This window comes from Nannospalax galili, unplaced genomic scaffold (assembly GCF_000622305.1).
Source record: "Nannospalax galili isolate Female #2095 unplaced genomic scaffold, S.galili_v1.0 scaffold359, whole genome shotgun sequence".
NCBI lineage: Eukaryota > Metazoa > Chordata > Mammalia > Rodentia > Spalacidae > Nannospalax > Nannospalax galili.
The window spans coordinates 3,174,921-3,186,744 of record NW_008347042.1 but is presented as its reverse complement, the minus strand read 5'-3'; positions in this window follow the sequence as shown (position 1 = coordinate 3,186,744).

Here is an 11,824-nt window from a genome sequence, read left to right as displayed (position 1 = left end):
AAAAAAAAATACCCTGACAAAAGCAACTTAAGGAAGAAAGGGCTCACAATTACAGGTTACAGAGAAATCAAGGTGACAGGAACTTGAAGCAGCTAATTGCATTACAGTCAAGAGCAAAAAGCAATGAATTAATACATGCATGCCACAACTGAGCTTGCTTCCTTTACCCTTGCACAGTCCAGGATCTACTGCCTGAGAAACAGTCACATCCACAGTGGGCGAGTCTTGCTACATCAGTCACCATAATCAAGATAATCCACAGCCTTTCTTAGAGATCCATTCCCAGGTGATTCTAATTGGCAATTAACAGGACTCATCGAATCTCCTTTCTTGAGAATTTCATGTTTGCAGATAACCTCAGTACCCATGAGTTTAGTTTTGAGTTTAATTATGTTAAGGACCCTGGGACTACTGAGGAAAGCCTGCCAGACTCAATTCAGATCGAGATAAAAGATTTTATTCAGGCTAGCTTGGACTGCAGTCATCTTATTGGATTAGAGTGCTGCAGTGGTGAGAGAGAGGGAAACGTGACCTTTTAAAGGAAAAAACCACAAAAAGGAATGTTGACAAGGTGGTCCTCGAATAACAGGGTAGAGGTGCCCGAAAATAACAAAACAAGCAAGTTACAGAAGCCAGAATCAGCAGTTCCTATATGGAACTGTATTTTGGTTCCTATATGTCTAGAGAGCAAGTGACCATGGCAGCATTCTCCTGGGAGGAAAAAGGGGAGGGGTCAGTGTTTCTGAAAACAATCCTTGAGCTAGAAATACACTGTGGCTAAGCTTCTAAGATGGCTACTTTATCCAAAATGGGGTCAGTTTGGTCAGTACAGTTATCACCACAACTCTTATCTGTACTCCATTCTTATTAGGAAATTCCCATCTCAGCATACACTCTAGTTTTGAAAACTAATACAGATATTTTTCAGTTACACATTCCGAGGAAAATTTTAAAAAATTTTTCCCCTTTTTTTTTTTTTTTTTTTTTTCTTTTTTTTTTTTTTTTTTTGCTTCTTACTCCATCAAAACACACAAAAATCTTAAAAACCTTAATTTTTTTTAGCACAAAATAAAATCTCACTGTAATATTTAATCTTTTTAAAGTTCTTGTCAAACCTCTGTTTATTTTAAGTACATTGACTCTTATTTCAGAAATATATTTAAAAGAAAGTTTTATGACATATATTGTTGCCCTTGAGCAGATAATTGCAGGTGTTCCATGCTAAGATCAAGTTATTATTGCCTGTAATAGGTGGATATATATATTAAGTTGGTCACTCTATGATTCTTAAAGCAAGCATTCAAGCAAATACTACTTAAATATCTTCAGTTTTAAAATTTTGAGATTTGCATGATAAACATTTTATTTTAAAAATATTTTTATTAATTCCTTGAGAATTTCATGCAATATATTTTGATAATATTCCCATTCTTTCCCAATTCCTTCCAGATCCACTCCTACCTCCCTGCCCATACAACACTGTGCTGTTGTTGCTGTTTTCCATCGTCTCATTTGTGTTGCCCAAACACTCTTGAATGTGGAACAAAGCTCAAAGTTTTCTTTACAGTTTTAGAAAACATACACATGATGGTTATATATGAAAAGTAAAGTCATCATGAAGACGTCATGCCAATTTTAGCTTGATTGTATAATGAACTCCTTACCAGAATCATCTAATTATTATCCCTTTGTATCAATCTATCCATGGGGCCAATGCTCTAGAATGTCAAGGATTCATAGCACCATGAAATGTTATTGGAGAAAATGCTACACCCATTGGCCTTATATATTAGTTTAGAACTACAGGAATCTATCTCCCACATGAGGCACTCAGATATCTTTAGTAGAGAGATTTGAAGAACATTCAAGTCAAATTTGAAAGAAAATTGAATGACAAATGCAACATTGCTCAACTAATTATTTCTGACATTTGCGTATAGGGTGATCTTACATTTACTTATCAGTTAGCTGATGGTGCAATGAAGAAATCCACAGTGACACACTGTGACTGAAAACTCCCTCAGAATTCCAAGATGTTCAGAGGATACTGTGTCTTTTTTCTTTATAACTGTTCTCAATTGTTCTCTATAGAACCCTAATGCTATGTTTTGAATGTTTGTGTTACCTCCAAAATTAATGTTGGAACTTAATCTCCAATGCTGCAGAATTAAGAGGTATGGCCTTTGTGGAAGGATTTCTGTGAGTGCTTGCCCCTAGAGACAACTTCCAAATGTCTTCATGTGTCCTCTAGTGACCTATAATACATGGAATGCAAGACGAAGCTTGTCGGTAGCTGACCTTGAGACTTTCCATCACCTGAGCACACTGCTCAGTCCACGTAGTTAAGATGTCCTGGGCTGTGCTGTGTAACTCCACACAGAGTACTTAAAGCAGAGGCAAGTTCAGAACACTTTTGCTTTCCTTCTTTTTTTTGTAATAACCTTTCATATTTAATTTTTCAGAGGAAATCAATAATTTTATTGAATTTTTACAAATTTCATACAATATATTTTTATTGAATTTAAATATCCTTCCCATCTGTGCCCTTCCTACCTCCCACCAAATTTCATGTACTTTATTAAATATTATATATATATATATATGCTTATAGAGTCAAACATGTCCTCAAATGTTCTTTGGTTACATTCATCCACTGGAGCCTGGTCACCCTACCAAGAGTCTCACCCTTGAATAAGGCTGCCTCTCCCCCTCCCAGCAACCATCTGTTGCCAATAGCTCCTCAGGTAAGTTTGGGCTTTCCTGCTTACCTCCCCACATCCATGCTGGGATTTCATCTCACTCTCACTTGAGCTTACATGTGATTTATGTAGGCTGTCACCATTGCTATGAGTTCATATGAGTAACTTCCCAACCGTCTGGAAAACTGTTTCCCTATGGTCATCTACCACCTCTGGCTCTTACAATCTTTTTGCCCTTTTTTCCACAACGATCCCTGAGCATTTGGAGGTGGAAGTTGGATATAGGTGCCCTAATCAGGGATATGCACTGTTCAGCCTTTATTCTCTGCATGATGGCCAGTTGTGGATCTCTGTCTTAATCACCATCTGCTGCATAAGGAAGCCTTTCTGGTGACTCTTGATAGATTCATTAATCTATGGGTATAACAATAAGTCATTAGGAATCAGTTTAATACATATCAATTTAGCAGAATAATGATATTAGGCTCTCCCCTGTGGCTTGTGGCCTCTCTAGCCATGGACTCCTAAGCCTTATATCAACAATTTTAACTTCAAAGTGGTATCTCCACATACTAATCAAGAAGCTTCAAGATCAGTTTAGCTGGCCTATTTTTTTTTTAAGTATTTTAAGTAGAAGTCAGAGGAATTTATGCAAACAAAGCCAACAAATATCCCCAAACCTGAAGATGAATTTACATACAGTATGGCTGTGGCAGGTTTATGATGTGACATTACATTGTGACAATACCTGATATTTTTCTAAGATTAGTTATGAGCTTTATATCAACCTGATCCACATCATTTTCTAGGGCTACATGCATGTTTTAGGAAAACAATTATTGTTAAACATGGCATCAGAATAATCATGAGTGTATTTGGTAGCTCTCCATTTTGCAACTTAAGATTCTTTCATTATCTCATGCAAAATTGAGTAATAGGGGCTGGAGAGCTGGCTCAGCAGTGAAGAGCACTGACTGTTCTTGCAGAGGACTTGGGTTCAGTTCCCAGCACACTTGTGACAGCTAACTACCATCCATAAGTCCATTTCTTAGAGATCTGACACCCTCTTCGGACCTCCACAGTCATGGTAGGATCTAGGTACACATACATACATGCAGGTAATATGCTCATACACATATAATAAGAATAAATAAAATATTAAAAAATAAAATAAAATTGGGCGACACACATTCCATGGACAGAGTTCTTACTTTGATTCCTGCTTAACTACAATGTCTGCCTCTTTCTTCTCTTCAGAGAACAGCATTTTAAAAGCAGAATGCAGGACAATCACTGACAGAGCAATTCATATTTGCATAGAAACTATCAATAGGTATCTTTCTCTTAACTCAGTTGGAAACATAAGGTGGGGTTTATACAGGGTAGCTGCCTCAGCCACTTGCTACATGAGTCCCAAAATTGTGCTCAGCCTCTCCAGAATCCTCAAGGTACAACTTTGAAGAAGATCCCTCTGATTCATGTTTCCAGAATTTGGGCTGATAATGCTTAACTTGAAGATAATTTGTAAAATGTGTAGAAATTATGGTATAGTACCAGAAGCCTAGAAGTGCAGTAAATTGTGACTAATGAGGAATAAGCTGCACATTTGTCCCATTTATTACTATTTTGTATATGACCATATGGTCTTCCCCCTCTATGCTAAGGGGCCTCTCATTTTTTTGAAATCACTAGCTGCTTTAGGTACAAAGAAGTTATACATCCTTGACTTGCTTTCTTAGAAAAACAACATTCTTTAAAACCCCTAGTTTTTATAGAGGCCTTATTTCAGTCCCTAAGTGATATTTTTGGCTCCGTTGTCTAATTTAAATTGTATTGAATAGACCCATTTTTCTCCAGATATTTCCCTTGTGGTTTCTTCAATATTAAATTATTCCGTGTAAAAATTTGAGACTTGAGAGTATTTAAAAATTTCAAAGAAACAGAATATGGCATTGATGAGGCACTTCCATTAGCCTTTATTATGCACACAAGCAAACTAGAACTCTGGAGGATTTAACTAACTTTTCTAAAATCATAGGTATCAGTTCTTACATCTTTATCTTTATAGATAAATGGAAACCCAGAGAGATGGAATAGCTAGGGTCTTGTGCAAACATGTTAGTATTCTTGAAACAAACTATGCAATCTCTCAGTAAAATGTGCTAAACAAAATAAAATATACACTGAAGTTAAAAGTAGATGTGATAGGAAAATATTTTGTAAATGGATTAAATTGATTTCATTTCTCCATTAAATCATATATACTGATGGCCTAAACTTTCAAACTTCAGTGCTTGTTTCTCAAGGGAAGGGCAATGTCCTGCCTATAGACAAAGGTAATACTTACCAGCTCTTAGATTTAAACCTTAATTTCTTAGCCTATAGCAAGAGAATAGTCTTGTAAGTCAGATATTGTCTACAAAGAGAATTCCTGAATTGTTTTCTTTCATTCTTTCACGTCAAAAGAGATTCGCTTGGTAGTCTTGTTCATACGATATTTATTGTAAAGGGAGATCCAACTCAAATCACAACAGAAAAGGAGAGGGACAAGTCCTTAATCTGGTAAATGGCACAAAGATGGGGAGTGGGTAGGAGAGCCTGAAAATCAAGCACCAAAGCCTTAGTTTGCCTCAGTCAGAGGTAAATGTTTCTCTGCTTTCCTACCATAGCAGATATTGGCTCACACACTTCGCTGCCCAAATAAATCTCCTTTCATGTTAACCCAGACGAATCGCTGATGTTCCAGAAGAGGCTTTCTCTATATATATCATAAGAGTTTCTGTCTTCTCCTAGATATTTTTTATCATGCCTCCACTAGTGTCAGCAGCATACATGTTAGCTGAATAACACCAGCAATAATCTAAACAATAAAACATTGTTTTTCCCTTACATTATTGCTCTATTTTACTCCCTTACTTGCACATAAACTGCTCAAAACTCTTGAATATATACACTTGGTCAATTTGTTTTCTTTCTTACATTTCCCTTGTTATATATTTATTTCATTAGCATATATATTTCACAGAGGAATTTCACAGATCTTAAATGTACTGTACAATATGTTTTTGCAAAATGTTTTATCCACATAACCATCACACAAATGAAAATGTGAAAGATGCCCAATCATCCATTTACTATTTCCTAGTAAATAACATCTCCAACTAAGGCAAACATTGTTTGGATTTATATTATTCTAAATTAGTTTTGCATTTTTACAGCTCAATGTATATGTGGAATATAAACTCATTTGGGTTAGCCATTCTTGTGTTGAAGTAGGGTGTTTCCAAGTTTGGGAAGTTATAAATATAGCCACTGAAAAACTTTATGACTTTCGTGAATTTTTGCTATTCTGTACCTAAAAGTAGAATTGATATATTGTGGAATACAGAAATACTTAACTTTAAAAGAAATATGCCACTTTGCTCTAAAAGTAATTGAATTATTTAGTCTCCCACCAATGATTAACTGTAATGCTTTGATCAAACATTCTCACCAACACTTGTCATGGTTGATCTTTGTTGACTTTACTATCTTACTGCATGAGCTATTAACCTGTGAAATATGGAACAGAAAGGAACGTTTTTGCTTTGCTTCAAAAATGAACAAAAAAACCTTCAATAAGCTATCACCAGTATGACTAACTGTATGCACTGTTTTGTTTTGAGAGAGTATCTCACACTGAAGCCCAGGCTGACCTAGAACTCACTATGGAGTCAAAGGTGGCTTGAAACTTAGAATGATATTATTCTTTCCTCAGCCTTCTGAGTGCTGGGATTATAGGCCTGAGTCACCACTCCCACTGAGGCAGATCTCTGTGAGTTCAAGGCCAGCCTGGTCTACATAGTGAGTTCCAGGACAGCTGGGGCCACAGGGAGACCCTGCTTCAAAAAGACTGAAAAAAAAAAGATGTCCTTTGTAAAATCAAGTTCTTATCTATCCCTAGTTATTGACAATTGTCAATTGTTATTCGAACTTTATGAAATTTTCCTGTACTCACTGAGTTCATCATTTGTTTTTTGTCCTCTATTCAGTTAATGTGGTGGTGAATTATATTGATTAGTTTCTGGATGTTATAGGCAGCCATGCATTTCTGATATCCTCTAATCCAGAGATATTGTCCTTGTAACTTTACTCTCTGCCAAAAAGTTATAATACAGTGTATTAATTATTCTAATTGATGTCACACAGAGTTTATCATACTTTGAATGTTTTCCCAAGAACGTTTTTTAAGTCCATGTGCTAATAATGGAAAACTACCCAAACTTCAAATTTGTAGTAATAGATTTTCTGCTTCTACCAGTTCACAGTTTGTTTTGTACAAGTCAGTAAATCTCTTTATATTTTTTTTTTACTAACATATAAATTTAGGAAATAAAGCCACTGACCTTCAAGTTCCTGCATATATCATCAATTCCTGTGTCCTTTGTAATCCTTAATTTCATTAGAAATTGAACTGAGGTTTTCGGTTCTTGTAGATTGACCAGGTGTGGACAGTTTTTCTCAAATGATTCCTGCAGCACCTCTGCGCAGCATTAGCAGACTCCATTCTTAGACATCTCCACTTACTGAATTTCCACTAGCATATCTGAAATAATGTGGAGATCTGTGTCACATTTATGTTCTACCCAAGGAACAATGGTGCGGTAGTATCTTTAAGTACAGGAGTTCAACTGAGGCTGCTGGAGGGTGAAGATGGTGTTTCTTCTTTGATGCTTCTGGCTTCCTCCTCACCTGCATGTGATGTTCTGAGAATCTGGAAAGAGTTCTCGGCAGAGACGCCTGTCACGATCATTTTCGGGGTGAATGGAAACATGATGGAGTGGGTTGAATCTGAAGGGCATGTGGGACACATGACATATTGTCTCTGCGAGGAGCAGCCTGGGTGAAGGGATAGTGGGATGGGGTAGACTGGAGTGAGTTTATGAGCGGCAGGAGAGGAACTGGTGATTTGAGTTCAGATCACTCTTTCAAGAATCATTCTATTTAAGAGGGTCATGAAATGGTGCAACAGTTAATGGAGGTCAAGCTGAGAGAATGTTAAAAATTGTAACATCTGAACAGTATTGATTTAGGAGGAAAGCAAGAAACTGGTGCTTTAGAAGTCTGGGAGAATTGCAGAGTGATGCTTTGAGTGAAACAGGGTTGACTGACTCACAAAGGGCAGAAATGGCTTTATATGGGAGCAGACAGAACGAGAGGAAGAATGCAGGCTTGGAGTCGGGCTGGGAGTAGAGTCTGTGGAACTCATCTGATCTCTCTGTTCTTAGCAAACTAGAAAGCATTTCTGCCAGCTGAGAACCACAACAGAAGACAAATCATTTGGAATTTAAGGAGAAAGGAGGGGAAAGGACAAACTACAAAATAGTCATCCAGCAGAGTGGGAACAAGCAGAAAGCACAATGTTCTATAGGACATGGTGTTCCTGCAAATTAGCACCCTGTTTGTAATTCCCGACATGAAACAAGAAGAATCTACCTGATTATGCAATTGCTTGTTTGAGTCTTTAGCGGTTTTCTTCCAGATTAAAGGAGCGGAAGTGGAAGGGAAAGAGGTGGAGGGATACTAGCACAGGAACATACCTGAGTTGATGCTTGAAATTGCTATAGTGAGATTACTTATGCCAGAGAAGCTAGCAGGTGTTAAAATCAGGGCTTTATTATGTTCTGTTACTTGCTTTTTAATACACCAGCACGATATTGCTGAGAGATTAAATACAGAGCACAGTATTGCTGAGGGGAAAGGAGAATTTACAAAATAGTTATCCAGCGAAGTGGAAATGGGAATACACAGAAAGCACCAGTGCATTATGACATGGTGATTCAGCAAATTAGCAGCCCATTTGAAATTCCTGATAGGAAGCAAGAAGAGTCTACCTGATTATACAATTGATTGTTAGATAGAGAGTCTATTTTTCACTTATTTCTATTCTGTCCTTAATTGTTTCTTAAGAGAGTAATACTCAGAGTACCGGGTGTGATGGTGCATGCCTTTAATCCCAGCACTCCAGAGACAGAGGTCAGTGGATCTCTGTGAGTTCAAGGCCATCCTATTCTACATAGAAAGTTTTAGGCCAGCTGGGACTACAGGGAGACTCTGTCTTATAAATACATTTAAAAATAAACAAGAAATTAATACTCAGAAAGGCAAAGATACTTTCAATTGATTTGTGTTAAATAACACAGAGAATCATACAAATTTATAATGATTTTTAAAGATTAATTTCTTACTTTTAATTTTTGTGCGTGTCTGTGTGTCTGTGTGTGTGTGTGTGTGTGTGTGTGTGTGTGTGTGTGCATCCACACATGAAAGCAGGTACAGATGCTTCCTCAGATGCCAGAGACATCAAAATCTCTAAAGGAGGAGTAGATGGTTGTGAGCCACCAGATACAGGTACAGGCAATCAAGCTCAGGACCTCCAGAAGAGCAGCTCATGCTGTGAACTACTAAGCCATCTCTCCAGTTCCCAGAATCATAAAAATTTTAAGGAAATTTTTCATACCTTAAATTTGATACATTTTGTACTGTTCCCTAAAACCTTGATGAGCAGAGACAGGAACACAGAAATATTCATACAAACATGCTTGGCAATAAATGACATTCTAACTGATAAGATAAAATATATTGGGAAAGCCTTTGTTTTATTTCATTTAATCTTACTTTCCTAGTCATTGACATTCTTTGGAGAGGCTCCTGGTCAAATCTTACTGCATGATTGTCACATACTTAGAGCATTGCACTTCATAAATAACTGCCACTGAAGAAAACTTAAGGCAAGGAGAAAGGCTGATATTATAGGAATAACCTAGAAACTGTTCTTTAATGAGCTTCACATTAGTGCTAGGTGACTAGATTTCGGTTCTAAGTGACTAGATTCCCAATCAAAGTTATGTCCACTGTAGCTGAGAATTTTACTTTAATGTAACTTTCCATGTCATCAATGTGAGCTTTTAAATGTCTTGACAGCAATTTTATACATTGAATTTACTGCTCAATTATAGCTTTTAAATTAATATATCATTTAAAATTGTAATATAAAGGAAAAGCTCTTTTGCAAAATTGTATGACACTGACAGAATGGGCAAGTGTCAAGGTCTTCACACTTCTCAGAGACTCCATGGTCACTGACGGGATCAGAAATTGCCTGATAAACAACAAAATAGACCCATGTGGGCATATTGCTGAAGGCCAGCCTTTTTCAGGCACCTACTATGCAAAAGGAATTGTGCTGGAAAAAAGAAAGGATGGAGCCAAATAGTGAAATTCTTCACCAAGAAGTGTGCCAGGGTCCAGCTGATCAAGAAAGGCAAGAAAATCACAACTTTGGTGTCCAGTGAAGGTTGTTTGATTTAAATTACAAATCTTTTTTTAAATTTTATTTATAAAAATGCTTGGACAACTGTATTTTTAATCTTCATATGTATGTGTTCCTGGATGTTCATATGGGCTCCCACGTGCCATAGCATGTACATGTAGAGGTCAGAGGACACCTACATTACACACAGTTTGAGACAGGGATGCTTATCTGCTGCTGTGTACACTGGGCTGTTTGAGCCACAGCTTCCAGGGAATGTCCTGTTTCTACCTCCCATCTTGCTGTAAATTCTCTGCAATCACAGGTGCTCATTGCTACATCTGGCTTTGCATGGGTACTGGAATCTGAAGTCAGGTTTTCAGGCTTGCATGGCAAGTTATCAACTAAGGCATTTCCCTAGCCTGTATTTTTAATTTTGTTTGTCTGATGAATGTTCAACTTGGATTATATGGTCTAAATTACATAAATAATCTTGTTGACCAATTAGGTAAACTACAATTTGGAAATATTTTAGAATCTATTTAAAATTGTGATATGCTTGTTTTTTTAAAAAGCATTTCAAAATTTTCTGGCAATTTAAAATTAGAACCTTTGAAGACAACCCTGTTTATATATTTAAATCAGTTTCATAAATAACACAAAATAAATTGTAAATAAAGTGCAACTTTAATTTCTGTTTTTACAAACTTAGTCAAACTCTCAAGCATGTTTTTTAACTTGAAAGCACAGTTTGACTCCATTGCACATTTTAAGTTGTGCTCAACTCCTTTAACATTACAGATCCCATTAAAAACTGTAAATCTTAAATGGTAAATAGATTAAATTGTCCCATTAAAATATTTATTTTAGACCTTCAACTCAATATATAAATGGTCTTGTGCTTGTATAATTTATTTTTATTTAAGTTAAAATTTCCTGTGGTTGATAAGATTCATACTAATAAAGAAAAACAAGTAAACAACTTCAGAGAAAAAGTATGATATGATAATGAGGCAGCACAGTCTCATGTACAGATGGATCAGCTTAGCATAACTGTGGCCATCTTGAGTCATAGTCACCATGACTGTAGAGTTTTCCATTAATCCATAAATGAAGAAAACCACTAAAAGGGGAGGTGGGCTTTTACAACTTGACTGTGGTACCAGGAAGGTTCTTGATGTTTTGATGTTAGCTTAACATTGACCAGGTAGGACAGAGTAACTTTATTCACCATTCCTTTTGACCCTAACACCTAGGACAGGCATGCAGAAGCTGCGCTGTTTCAGAAGACCTAAGAATAAAACCCAAGGGCCACACCCATTCACTCATTAAAAGTGATGAGCCCTGGCTCTAACTGACATACTTCCACTGTATTTATATTCATTTTTAAGGGATGATTTTAATGTAGTTACAAAGCAAATTTGAAACATAATACAGAATTCAGGATACAAACAGTTAAATCATAGGAAAAGACAATTCATAAGGAAGTGAATCAATTGCTTTGGAAAGACTGAATTTACAAAGCATTTCATACAGAACATCTCAGTCTTGATCATCTTCTTTAATATTTTATTATTTTTAGTATATGTGTATGAGTGTTATGCCTGCATGTAGATAAGTGCACCCATGCCATGCAATGCCCCCAGAGGACAGAAGAGGCTGTTGGATCCCCTGGAACTGGAGTTACAAACAGTTGTTAGCTGCCATGTGTGTGCTGGGATTCAAACCCAGGTCTTCCGCAAGGACAGTCAGTGTTCTTAACCGCTGAGCCATATCTCCAGCCCCAATCTTCATCATATTTATACCTCTGTACCCACTAGCACCTTCCCATAAT